Raw genomic sequence first — 14,410 nt, 5'->3', positions numbered from 1 at the left:
ATTCAGAAAGAGTGGTGATGCGTTGGTTACTTATTGGTAATCTTCATTAGCCTTAGTCCATTGCGTCCTTGTGACAGTCATTACAAAGTAAGGTGATGTCACCTTCCAACAGGAATAAAGAACAGGAGGATCCTTAAATGCTAGCCCCATGCACCCAACCTGGGTACCAAGCCCTTGCCAAAGGACTGATGGGAAGGTGGGCAGGATGTAATGTTTGTGACAAAGACAAGATGGACTAAGGGTAATGCAGAGTTCAAAACATTGGTACTCAAATGCAAAACAGAAACATTATTAAGCCATAATGCTTGACAAATGTATGCTCTGAGGACCAAGTAGCCACCCTAGGAATTTCCTAGATTGTTACTCACTGGAATTCAACCCAGGAGGTGGCCATTCCTCTCGTAGACCATCCCTGAACTGGAAGATATTCTAAAAAGCCTTGCAAAGCCAGAAAAATTGACAACTTAATCCACCTACTCAGAGTCATAAAAGTCACCTTCTTGTCTTTTCCAGGCTGTCCAAAAGTCACAAACAAGGAGTCGGTTTTCCTGAACTGCAGAGGCCTGGTGACATGAATGAAAAGAGCTCTTTAAACATCAAGTGTATTCAGAAAATGTTCCTCCGGAGAGGAAGGAGAGGGAATGAAAGAAGGAAGAATTATTTCCTAAGATCTATCAAAAATAGACTTAACCTTTGCAGCAAAGGTAAGGCTAGGCCTTAAAGTTACCCCATCTTCTAAAGTATCAAGTGAAGAGAGGACAGCATTTTAAGGCTCCCAGCTCCCCAATTGTTCTCAGCAAGATGATAGGAAATAGGAAAATAACTTTATAGGAAACAATCTTTATGTCTACAGTATCCAGATCCTCAAAGAGATAAAATTGCAAAGCCTATAAAAGAGTAGGAAGATTCTGAGTTGGAGAAAAGGGATTTTTTTATCTGGTCTTACAATTGACAAAAGATCAGAACAGTCTAGACACCAAAGACTGTAACATCGACGAAGGTACAGAAAAGTCCCTAAAAACCTTTATCGCAAAGCAATGAGCTTTCAGAGTGGAAAGAGATTCAAGTGAAACCCATTCAGAAGAAAATGCAAAATAGCAGACAAACTACAGGTAGGTGCCAAAAGATCATGAGCAGAACATCACGTCTCAAAAGACTTCCAGTTCTTTGAGTAAGACTTCGAAGTAGAAGGCCTGCTGGAGTGCTGAATTAACTCCACTAAGGAAGAGGAAAGACCCTTTGCTAGCAGTCCAGACTTCTCAACCTCCAAAGCGATAGAGTGAGTTGGAGCAAGTAGGTCAGGGACGACGTTCTGACAGAGATACACTTGAGCAGTACCCAAGGAGGTAGAAGAGCCAGGGGTTCAGAAGAGGAAACCATGACATCTCTGGCCAATAAGGGCCCACAAGAATAAAGTTCCCTCCCCCCTGCTGAGACTTGAAGAGAACCATCTGGATCAATAAAAAGTGGGGGAATGTATAAAGGAGACTTCTCAGCCACTTTATCACCAATACGTCCACTACCTAGGCTCCTTGTTCCGGAAGCCTGGATCAGAATCGACAAAGATGAGCATTGTCCTTGTTTGAAAAGAGATCCAGAAAGGGTTTCACAAACTCTCGGCATATCTCTCAAAACAACGACCTGGATAATGTCAACTCCAGCAAATTTGGAACCCTCAAGCTGTCTGCCATCACATTGTCGGTGCCCTTGATGTGTACTGGCGACATGTGCAACAGGTTGATCTCTGCCCAATAACCCAATTGTTCTGCTATTGCATTGAGGGATTTTGAATGCATGCTTCACTGTTGGTTAATGTAAAAGACAGCTACCTTATTCTCTGTCATTACTAGCACATTTTTTTGAGACAGATGATGATGGGAAAACTTCAAAGCCCTGAAGATTACCATCAACTCCATCTATTTCCATGACCTCCGACTCTCTAGGAAAGACCACTTGAATCGACAGGATCAGTCCAACACAGTAGCTCTCCAGCCAGGTTTGCTGGCATCTGTTGCGAAGAATTCAGGAGCATCCAGGTGTATTAGTGTCCACTTAGACAAGTGGTCTTCAAACTCTTTAATGCCGCATCCACCCAATGGGAAAAAAAAACATTGGTGCCTCCCCTCTGAATTGTCCACAATTCTTCTATTAAATTGACACTGTTTAAATATGTCTAGACCTATTTAAACATTGCAGTTAAGTTCTGTTACTGTTTTAAAAATGCAATCAAATAAATGACCCCTAATATACTATTCTGGTCAGGCCTGCCCTACTAACCAATTGCAGCGTCATGCTCTGCTGAGTAAACTGATCTCACGACAGTGAGGAATGCACAGGCCGGGTGGTGCCCGGCGCACGAAAGCGCGCCTTCTTGTGTTGTCCGTCTCTTCGCGCAAATGCAAACTCAGATTTCCTACACTGTGGTCGGCAGGAGAGACATGGGAAGGCGCAGTAGGGAAGGCTTGAGCAACGAACCGTTGGCTATGTTTTGTTGTTACTTTGTTGACAAGAGCTAAAGTAATTGGAAGCAGAAGGAACGGCCAGACCTAAAAAAAACTCTCTTACCTCCAACGCCGAATAACCACTATAATTATAATATCTCAAAAGCAGCTGGCCTTGTAAACTTAATGAGCAAGCAAGCCGATGCATTTTGGGTTTTGTTGTAAAAGAATAAAAATACTATCCATCCTTTCCTTTTTTTCCGGCAACAAGCGATGTTACAAAGATATCACAGCACACAGTGAGATTGAGTGAAAGAAGAGGCACTGAGGCTGGCGTGCAGCACTCCACAGCTCTTGTTATTGTAATCCAGACAGGGGGCGGAAGGAGAAAAGTATGAAGGAATTGCGATAGTAAGACCAACTCTTCTATCTATCTGCATTTCATGGAAAAAGGATATTGATAGTACTCATGGCCGGTTAGCTCAGTTGGTTAGAGCGTGGTGCTAATAACGCCAAGGTCACGGGTTCGATCCCTGTACGTGCTAGGTTGCATTTTTTCTCTCAACTAAACTCTTTTTTTATCATTTAATCAAGCTCTTATAAATCCATACACTCTGTTGCTCCAGTATACGTTCACTTTCCATTAGTCCTTCTTTTGCCACTGCTGACCAAAGCTCAAGCCGGCAGCGCCAGTAGAACAACACAAGTGCAAGGGATTGTCTCTCCAAGATGGAGACACTGCCTCAGACTATGTCTCGTGAGAGGTGGAGGGAGACCAAGAGCTGATTATTAGATGCGTGGGGATAAGAGGAACATAACTCAGGTGAACAGATTCTGGATAGTGATGCTATAGCTAGGATCACCAACGTTACAGGGGAAAGGATAGGAAAATAATTAGGTGACAGAAGTATAGAAGTGGCTACAAGGGGGTGTGTCTCTCAAGAGGGCCGAAAGATACACTGAAGGCGAAGGTGAAGTGAAAGAAGAAAGAAAGATCAAAGGAAGTCGACAGTGATTGAGAGAAAACTCACAAAGGCAAATTGAGCAAAAGACAAGGCCTGGGGAGTTAGACTACTTCAATGCAAATTTACGCCGCAGATGAGCATGACAACTGACCCTTGTACAGTGGTGCTGAAACAATTTTCAGTGTGGGGGTGCTACCATCAAAGGGCTTCTGAAAATCCAGGAATTATACAAAGAACAAGTCCTGCGGAATGAGCCACGCACATTCAGAAAGAGTGGTGATGCGTTGGTTACTTATTGGTAATCTTCATTAGCCTTAGTCTATTGCGTCCTTGTGACAGTCATTACAAAGTAAGGTGATGTCACCTTCCAACAGGAATAAAGAACAGGAGGATCCTTAAATGCTAGCCCCATGCACCCAACCTGGGTACCAAGCCCTTGCCAAAGGACTGATGGGAAGGTGGGCAGGATGTAATGTTTGTGACAAAGACAAGATGGACTAAGGGTAATGCAGAGTTCAAAACATTGGTACTCAAATGCAAAACAGAAACATTATTAAGCCATAATGCTTGACAAATGTATGCTCTGAGGACCAAGTAGCCACCCTAGGAATTTCCTAGATTGTTACTCACTGGAATTCAACCCAGGAGGTGGCAATTCCTCCCGTAGACCATCCCTGAACTGGAAGATATTCTAAAAAACCTTGCAAAGCCAGAAAAATTGACAACTTAATCCACCTACTCAGAGTCATAAAAGTCACCTTCTTGTCTTTTCCAGGCTGTCCAAAAGTCACAAACAAGGAGTCGGTTTTCCTGAACTGCAGAGGCCTGGTGACATGAATGAAAAGAGCTCTTTAAACATCAAGTGTATTCAGAAAATGTTCCTCCGGAGAGGAAGGAGAGGGAATGAAAGAAGGAAGAATGATTTCCTAAGATCTATCAAAAATAGACTTAACCTTTGCAGCAAAGGTAAGGCTAGGCCTTAAAGTTACCCCATCTTCTAAAGTATCAAGTGAAGAGAGGACAGCATTTTAAGGCTCCCAGCTCCCCAATTGTTCTCAGCAAGATGATAGGAAATAGGAAAATAACTTTATAGGAAACAATCTTTATGTCTACAGTATCCAGATCCTCAAAGAGATAAAATTGCAAAGCCTATAAAAGAGTAGGAAGATTCTGAGTTGGAGAAAAGGGATTTTTCAACTGGTCTTACAATTGCAAAAGATCAGAACAGTCTAGACACCAAAGACTGTAACATCGACGAAGGTACAGAAAAGTCCCTAAAAACCTTTATCGCAAAGCAATGAGCTTTCAGAGTGGAAAGAGATTCAAGTGAAACCCATTCAGAAGAAAATGCAAAATAGCAGACAAACTACAGGTAGGTGCCAAAAGACCATGAGCAGAACATCACGTCTCAAAAGACTTCCAGTTCTTTGAGTAAGACTTTGAAGTAGAAGGCCTGCTGGAGTGCTGAATTAACTCCACTAAGGAAGAGGAAAGACCCTTTGCTAGCAGTCCAGACTTCTCAACCTCCAAAGTGATAGAGTGAGTTGGAGCAAGTAGGTCAGGGACGACGTTCTGAGAGAGATACACTTGAGCAGTACCCAAGGAGGTACAAGAGCCAGGGGTTCAGAAGAGGAAACCATGACATCTCTGGCCAATAAGGGCCCACAGGAATAAAGTTCCCTCCCCCCTGCTGAGACTTGAAGAGAACCATTTGGATCAATAAAAAGTGGGGGAATGTATAAAGGAGACTTCTCAGCCACTTTATCACCAATACGTCCACTACCTAGGCTCCTTGTTCCGGAAGCCTGGATCAGAATCGACAAAGATGAGCATTGTCCTTGTTTGAAAAGAGATTCAGAAAGGGTTTCACAAACTCTCGGCATATCTCTCAAAACAACGACCTGGATAATGTCAACTCCAGCAAATTTGGAAACCTCCAGCTGTCTGCCATCACATTGTCGGTGCCCTTGATGTGTACTGCCGACGTATGCAACAGGTTGATCTCTGCCCAATAACCCAATTGTTCTGCTATTGCATTGAGGGATTTTGAATGCATGCTTCACTGTTGGTTAATGTAAAAGACAGCTACCTTATTCTCTGTCATTACTAGCACATTTTTTTGAGACAGATGATGATGGGAAAACTTCAAAGCCCTGAAGATTACCATCAACTCCATCTATTTCCATGACCTCCGACTCTCTAGGAAAGACCACTTGAATCGACAGGATCAGTCCAACACAGTAGCTCTCCAGCCAGGTTTGCTGGCATCTGTTGCGAAGAATTCAGGAGCATCCAGGTGTATTAGTGTCCACTTAGACAAGTGGTCTTCAAACTCTTTAATGCCGCATCCACCCAATGGGAAAAAAAAACATTGGTGCCTCCCCTCTGAATTGTCTACAATTCTTCTATTAAATTGACACTGTTTAAATATGTCTAGACTTATTTAAACATTGCAGTTAAGTTCTGTTACTGTTTTAAAAATGCAATCAAATACATGACCCCAAATATACTATTCTGGTCAGGCCTGCCCTACTAACCAATTGCAGCGTCATGCTCTGCTGAGTAAACTGATCTCACGACAGTGAGGAATGCACAGGCCGGGTGGTGCCCGGCACACAAAAGCGCGCCTTCTTGTGTTGTACGTCTCTTCGCGCAAATGCAAACTCAGATTTCCTGCAATGTGGTCGGCAGGAGAGACATGGGAAGGCGCAGTAGGGAAGGCTTGAGGAACGAACCGTTGGCTATGTTTTGTTGTTACTTTGTTGACATGAGCTCAAGTAATTTGAAGCAGAAGGAACGGCCAGACCTAAAAAAAACTCTCTTACCTCCAACGCCGAATAACCACTATAATTATAATATCTCAAAAGCAGCCGGCCTTGTAAACTTAATGACCAAGCAAGCCGATGCATTTTGGGTTTTGTTGTAAAAGAATAAAAATACTATCCATCCTTTCCTTTTTTTCCGGCAACAAGCGATGTTACAAAGATATCACAGCACACAGTTAGATTGAGTGAAAGAAGAGGCACTGAGGCTGGCGTCCAGCACTCCACAGCTCTTGTTATTGTAATCCAGACAGGGGGCGGAAGGAGAAAAGTATGAAGGAATTGCGATAGTGAGACCAACTCTTCTATCTATCTGCATTACATGGAAAAAGGATATCTTTAGTACTCATGGCTGGTTAGCTCAGTTGGTTAGAGCGTGGTGCTAATAACACCAAGGTTGCGGGTTCGATCCCCGTACGGGCCAGGTTGCATTTTTTCTCTTAACTAAACTCTTTTTTTCTCATTTAATCAAGCTCGTATAAATCCATACACTCTGTTGCTCCAGTATACGTTCACTTTCCATTAGTCCTTCTTTTGCCACTGCTGACCAAAGCTCAAGCCGGCAGCGCCAGTAGAACAACACAAGTGCAAGGGATTGTCTCTCCAAGATGGAGACACTGCCTCAGACTATGTCTCGTGAGAGGTGGAGGGAGACCAAGAGCTGATTATTAGATGCATGGGGATAAGAGGAACATAACTCAGGTGAACAGATTCTGGATAGTGATGCTATAGCTAGGATCAGCAACGTTACAGGGCAAAGGATAGGAAAATAATTAGGTGACAGAAGTATAGAAGTGGCTACTAGGGGGTGTGTCTCTTAAGAGGGCCGAAAGATACACTGAAGGCGAAGGTGAAGTGAAAGAAGAAAGAAAGATCAAAGGAAGTCGACAGTGATGGAGAGAAAACTCACAAAGGCAAATTGAGCAAAAGACAAGGCCTGGGGAGTTAGACTACTTCAATGCAAATTTACGCCGCAGATGAGCATGACAACTGACCCTTGTACAGTGGTGCTGAAACAATTTTCAGTGTGGGGGTGCTGCCATCAAAGGGCTTCTGAAAATCCAGGAATTATACAAAGAACAAGTCCTGCGGAATGAGCCACGCACATTCAGAAAGAGTGGTGATACGTTGGTTACTTATTGGTAATCTTCATTAGCCTTAGTCCATTGCGTCCTTGTGACAGTCATTACAAAGTAGGGTGATGTCACCTTCCAACAGGAAGAAAGAACAGGAGGATCCTTAAATGCTAGCCCCATGCACCCAACCTGGGTGCCAAGCCCTTGCCAAAGGACTGATGGGAAGGTGGGCAGGATGTAATGTTTGTGACAAAGACAAGATGGACTAAGGGTAATGCAGAGTTCAAAACATTGGTACTCAAATGCAAAACAGAAAAATTATTAAGCCATAATGCTTGACAAATGTATGCTCTGAGGACCAAGTAGCCACCCTAGGAATTTCCTAGATTGTTACTCACTGGAATTCAACCCAGGAGGTGGCCATTCCTCTCGTAGACCATCCTTGAACTGGAAGATATTCTAAAAAGCCTTGCAAAGCCAGAAAAATTGACAACTTAATCCACCTACTCAGAGTCATAAAAGTCACCTTCTTGTCTTTTCCAGGCTGTCCAAAAGTCACAAACAAGGAGTCGGTTTTCCTGAACTGCAGAGGCCTGGTGACATAAATGAAAAGAGCTCTTTAAACATCAAGTGTATTCAGAAAATGTTCCTCCGGAGAGGAAGGAGAGGGAATGAAAGAAGGAAAAATTATTTCCTAAGATCTATCAAAAATAGACTTAACCTTTGCAGCAAAGGTAAGGCTAGGCCTTAAAGTTACCCCATCTTCCAAAGTATCAAATAAAGAGAGGACAGCATTTTAAGGCTCCCAGCTCCCCAATTGTTCTCAGCAAGGTGATAGGAAAATAACTTTATAGGAAACAATCTTTATGTCTACAGTATCCAGATCCTCAAAGAGATAAAATTGCAAAGCCTATAAAAGAGTAGGAAGATTCTGAGTTGGAGAAAAGGGATTTTTCAACTGGTCTTACAATTGACAAAAGATCAGAACAGTCTAGACACCAAAGATTGTAACATCTTCGAAGGTACAGAAAAGTCCCTAAAAACCTTTATCGCAAAGCAATGAGCTTTCAGAGTGGAAAGAGATTCAAGTGAAACCCATTCAGAAGAAAATGCAAAATAGCAGACAAACTACAGGTAGGTGCCAAAAGATCATGAGCAGAACATCACGTCTCAAAAGACTTCCAGTTCTTTGAGTAAGACTTCGAAGTAGAAGGCCTGCTGGAGTGCTGAATTAACTCCACTAAGGAAGAGGAAATACCCTTTGCTAGCAGTCCAGACTTCTCAACCTCCAAAGCTATAGAGTGAGTTGGAGCAAGAAGGTCAGGGACGACGTTCTGAGAGAGACAGACTTGAGCAGTACTCAAGGAGGTAGAAGAGCCAGGGGTTCAGAAGAGGAAACCATGACATCTCTGGCCAATAAGGGCCCACAAGAATAAAATTCCCTCCCCCCTGCTGAGACTTGAAGAGAACCATCTGGATCAATAAAAAGTGGGGGAATGTATAAAGGAGACTTCTCAGCCACTTTATCACCAATACGTCCACTACCTAGGCTCCTTGTTCCGGAAGCCTGGATCAGAATCGACAAAGATGAGCATTGTCCTTGTTTGAAAAGAGATCCAGAAAGGGTTTCACAAACTCTCGGCATATCTCTCAAAACAACGACCTGGATAACGTCAACTCCAGCAAATTTGGAAACCTCCAGCTGTCTGCCATCACATTGTCGGTGCCCTTGATGTGTACTGCCGACGTGTGCAACAGGTTGATCTCTGCCCAATAACCCAATTGTTCTGCTATTGCATTGAGGGATTTTGAATGCATGCTTCACTGTTGGTTAATGTAAAAGACAGCTACCTTATTCTCTGTCTTTACTAGCACATTTTTTTGAGACAGATGATGATGGGAAAACTTCAAAGCCCTGAAGATTACCAACAACTCCATCTATTTCCATGACCTCCGACTCTCTAGGAAAGACCACTTGAATCGACAGGATCAGTCCAACACAGTAGCTCTCCAGCCAGGTTTGCTGGCATCTGTTGCGAGGATTCAGGAGCATCCAGGTATATTAGTGTCCACTTAGACCAGTGGTCTTCAAACTCTTTAATGCCGCATCCACCCAATGGGAAAAATAAACATTGGTGCCTCCCCTCTGAATTGTCCACAATTCTTCTATTAAATTGACACTGTTTAAATATGTCTAGACCTATTTAAACATTGCAGTTAAGTTCTGTTACTGTTTTAAAAATGCAATCAAATAAATGACCCCTAATATACTATTCTGGTCAGGCCTGCCCTACTAACCAATTGCAGCGTCATGCTCTGCTGAGTAAACTGATCTCACGACAGTGAGGAATGCACAGGCCGGGTGGTGCCTGGCGCACGAAAGCGCGCCTTCTTGTGTTGTACGTCTCTTCGCGCAAATGCAAACTCAGATTTCCTGCACTGTGGTCGGCAGGAGAGACATGGGAAGGCGCAGTAGGGAAGGCTTGAGCAACGAACCGTTGGCTTTGTTTTGTTGTTACTTTGTTGACAAGAGCTCAAGTAATTTGAAGCAGAAGGAACGGCCAGACCTAAAAAAAACTCTCTTACCTCCAACGCCGAATAACCACTATAATTATAATATCTCAAAAGCAGCTGGCCTTGTAAACTTAATGAGCAAGCAAGCCGATGCATTTTGGGTTTTGTTGTAAAAGAATAAAAATACTATCCATCCTTTCCTTTTTTTCGGCAACAAGCGATGTTACAAAGATATCACAGCACACAGTGAGATTGAGTAAAAGAAGAGGCACTGAGGCTGGCGTGCAGCACTCCACAGCTCTTGTTATTGTAATCCAGACAGGGGGCGGAAGGAGAAAAGTATGAAGGAATTGCGATAGTAAGACCAACTCTTCTATCTATCTGCATTTCATGGAAAAAGGATATTGATAGTACTCATGGCCGGTTAGCTCAGTTGGTTAGAGCGTGGTGCTAATAACGCCAAGGTCACGGGTTCGATCCCCGTACGGGCTAAGTTGCATTTTTTCTCTCAACTAAACTATTTTTTTATCATTTAATCAAGCTCTTATAAATCCATACACTCTGTTGCTCCAGTATACGTTCACTTTCCATTAGTCCTTCTTTTGCCACTGCTGACCAAAGCTCAAGCCGGCAGCGCCAGTAGAACAACACAAGTGCAAGGGATTGTCTCTCCAAGATGGAGACACTGCCTCAGACTATGTCTCGTGAGAGGTGGAGGGAGACCAAGAGCTGATTATTAGATGCGTGGGGATAAGAGGAACATAACTCAGGTGAACAGATTCTGGATAGTGATGCTATAGCTAGGATCACCAACGTTACAGGGGAAAGGATAGGAAAATAATTATGTGACAGAAGTATAGAAGTGGCTACAAGGGGGTGTGTCTCTCAAGAGGGCCGAAAGATACACTGAAGGCGAAGGTGAAGTGAAAGAAGAAAGAAAGATCAAAGGAAGTCGACAGTGATTGAGAGAAAACTCACAAAGGCAAATTGAGCAAAAGACAAGGCCTGGGGAGTTAGACTACTTCAATGCAAATTTACGCCGCAGATGAGCATGACAACTGACCCTTGTACAGTGGTGCTGAAACAATTTTCAGTGTGGGGGTGCTACCATCAAAGGGCTTCTGAAAATCCAGGAATTATACAAAGAACAAGTCCTGCGGAAAGAGCCACGCACATTCAGAAAGAGTGGTGATGCGTTGGTTACTTATTGGTAATCTTCATTAGCCTTAGTCCATTGCGTCCTTGTGACAGTCATTACAAAGTAAGGTGATGTCACCTTCCAACAGGAATAAAGAACAGGAGGATCCTTAAATGCTAGCCCCATGCACCCAACCTGGGTACCAAGCCCTTGCCAAAGGACTGATGGGAAGGTGGGCAGGATGTAATGTTTGTGACAAAGACAAGATGGACTAAGGGTAATGCAGAGTTCAAAACATTGGTACTCAAATGCAAAACAGAAACATTATTAAGCCATAATGCTTGACAAATGTATGCTCTGAGGACCAAGTAGCCACCCTAGGAATTTCCTAGATTGTTACTCACTGGAATTCAACCCAGGAGGTGGCCATTCCTCTCGTAGACCATCCCTGAACTGGAAGATATTCTAAAAAGCCTTGCAAAGCCAGAAAAATTGACAACTTAATCCACCTACTCAGAGTCATAAAAGTCACCTTCTTGTCTTTTCCAGGCTGTCCAAAAGTCACAAACAAGGAGTCGGTTTTCCTGAACTGCAGAGGCCTGGTGACATGAATGAAAAGAGCTCTTTAAACATCAAGTGTATTCAGAAAATGTTCCTCCGGAGAGGAAGGAGAGGGAATGAAAGAAGGAAGAATTATTTCCTAAGATCTATCAAAAATAGACTTAACCTTTGCAGCAAAGGTAAGGCTAGGCCTTAAAGTTACCCCATCTTCTAAAGTATCAAGTGAAGAGAGGACAGCATTTTAAGGCTCCCAGCTCCCCAATTGTTCTCAGCAAGATGACAGGAAATAGGAAAATAACTTTATAGGAAACAATCTTTATGTCTACAGTATCCAGATCCTCAAAGAGATAAAATTGCAAAGCCTATAAAAGAGTAGGAAGATTCTGAGTTGGAGAAAAGGGATTTTTCAACTGGTCTTACAATTGACAAAAGATCAGAACAGTCTAGACACCAAAGACTGTAACATCGACGAAGGTACAGAAAAGTCCCTAAAAACCTTTATCGCAAAGCAATGAGCTTTCAGAGTGGAAAGAGATTCAAGTGAAACCCATTCAGAAGAAAATGCAAAATAGCAGACAAACTACAGGTAGGTGCCAAAAGACCATGAGCAGAACATCACGTCTCAAAAGACTTCCAGTTCTTTGAGTAAGACTTTGAAGTAGAAGGCCTGCTGGAGTGCTGAATTAACTCCACTAAGGAAGAGGAAAGACCCTTTGCTAGCAGTCCAGACTTCTCAACCTCCAAAGTGATAGAGTGAGTTGGAGCAAGTAGGTCAGGGACGACGTTCTGACAGAGATACACTTGAGCAGTACCCAAGGAGGTAGAAGAGCCAGGGGTTCAGAAGAGGAAACCATGACATCTCTGGCCAATAAGGGCCCACAAGAATAAAGTTCCCTCCCCCCTGCTGAGACTTGAAGAGAACCATCTGGATCAATAAAAAGTGGGGGAATGTATAAAGGAGACTTCTCAGCCACTTTATCACCAATACGTCCACTACCTAGGCTCCTTGTTCCGGAAGCCTGGATCAGAATCGACAAAGATGAGCATTGTCCTTGTTTGAAAAGAGATCCAGAAAGGGTTTCACAAACTCTCGGCATATCTCTCAAAACAACGACCTGGATAATGTCAACTCCAGCAAATTTGGAAACCTCCAGCTGTCTGCCATCACATTGTCGGTGCCCTTGATGTGTACTGCCGACGTGTGCAACAGGTTGATCTCTGCCCAATAACCCAATTGTTCTGCTATTGCATTGAGGGATTTTGAATGCATGCTTCACTGTTGGTTAATGTAAAAGACAGCTACCTTATTCTCTGTCATTACTAGCACATTTTTTTGAGACAGATGATGATGGGAAAACTTCAAAGCCCTGATGATTACCATCAACTCCATCTATTTCCATGACCTCCGACTCTCTAGGAAAGACCACTTGAATCGACAGGATCAGTCCAACACAGTAGCTCTCCAGCCAGGTTTGCTGGCATCTGTTGCGAAGAATTCAGGAGCATCCATGTGTATTAGTGTCCACTTAGACAAGTGGTCTTCAAACTCTTTAATGCCGCATCCACCCAATGGGAAAAAAAAACATTGGTGCCTCCCCTCTGAATTGTCTACAATTCTTCTATTAAATTGACACTGTTTAAATATGTCTAGACCTATTTAAACATTGCAGTTAAGTTCTGTTACTGTTTTAAAAATGCAATCAAATACATGACCCCAAATATACTATTCTGGTCAGGCCTGCCCTACTAACCAATTGCAGCGTCATGCTCTGCTGAGTAAACTGATCTCACGACAGTGAGGAATGCACAGGCCGGGTGGTGCCCGGCACACAAAAGCGCGCCTTCTTGTGTTGTACGTCTCTTCGCGCAAATGCAAACTCAGATTTCCTGCAATGTGGTCGGCAGGAGAGACATGGGAAGGCGCAGTAGGGAAGGCTTGAGGAACGAACCGTTGGCTATGTTTTGTTGTTACTTTGTTGACATGAGCTCAAGTAATTTGAAGCAGAAGGAACGGCCAGACCTAAAAAAAACTCTCTTACCTCCAACGCCGAATAACCACTATAATTATAATATCTCAAAAGCAGCCAGCCTTGTAAACTTAATGACCAAGCAAGCCGATCCATTTTGGGTTTTGTTGTAAAAGAATAAAAATACTATCCATCCTTTCCTTTTTTTCCGGCAACAAGCGATGTTACAAAGATATCACAGCACACAGTTAGATTGAGTGAAAGAAGAGGCACTGAGGCTGGCGTCCAGCACTCCACAGCTCTTGTTATTGTAATCCAGACAGGGGGCGGAAGGAGAAAAGTATGAAGGAATTGCGATAGTGAGACCAACTCTTCTATCTATCTGCATTACATGGAAAAAGGATATCTTTAGTACTCATAGCCGGTTAGCTCAGTTGGTTAGAGCGTGGTGCTAATAACACCAAGGTTGCGGGTTTGATCCCCGTACGGGCCAGGTTGCATTTTTTTCTCTTAGCTAAACTCTTTTTTTCTCATTTAATCAAGCTCGTATAAATCCATACACTCTGTTGCTCCAGTATACGTTCACTTTCCATTAGTCCTTCTTTTGCCACTGCTGACCAAAGCTCAAGCCGGCAGCGCCAGTAGAACAACACAAGTGCAAGGGATTGTCTCTCCAAGATGGAGACACTGCCTCAGACTATGTCTCGTGAGAGGTGGAGGGAGACCAAGAGCTGATTATTAGATGCATGGGGATAAGAGGAACATAACTCAGGTGAACAGATTCTGGATAGTGATGCTATAGCTAGGATCAGCAACGTTACAGGGCAAAGGATAGGAAAATAATTAGGTGACAGAAGTATAGAAGTGGCTACTAGGGGGTGTGTCTCTTAAGAGGGCCGAAAGATACACTGAAGGCGAAGGTGAAG

General features: G+C 43.2%; 2 non-coding genes across 2 annotated transcripts; both read left to right on the top strand.

The window, feature by feature from the left end:
- The first annotated feature begins 6,578 nt into the window (after window positions 1-6,578).
- On the top strand, window positions 6,579-6,652 carry TRNAI-AAU (transfer RNA isoleucine (anticodon AAU)). Its single transcript has one exon. It is a non-coding gene; the product is annotated as a tRNA-Ile (tRNA).
- A 3,584-nt stretch (window positions 6,653-10,236) lies between these two features.
- Window positions 10,237-10,310, top strand: TRNAI-AAU (transfer RNA isoleucine (anticodon AAU)). Its single transcript has one exon. It is a non-coding gene; the product is annotated as a tRNA-Ile (tRNA).
- The last annotated feature ends 4,100 nt before the right edge of the window (window positions 10,311-14,410 follow it).

Source organism: Pleurodeles waltl, chromosome 12 (assembly GCF_031143425.1).
Source record: "Pleurodeles waltl isolate 20211129_DDA chromosome 12, aPleWal1.hap1.20221129, whole genome shotgun sequence".
Lineage (NCBI taxonomy): Eukaryota > Metazoa > Chordata > Amphibia > Caudata > Salamandridae > Pleurodeles > Pleurodeles waltl.
Note: the sequence above shows the minus strand (reverse complement) of the source record. Positions and strands in the feature narration are given on the sequence as shown.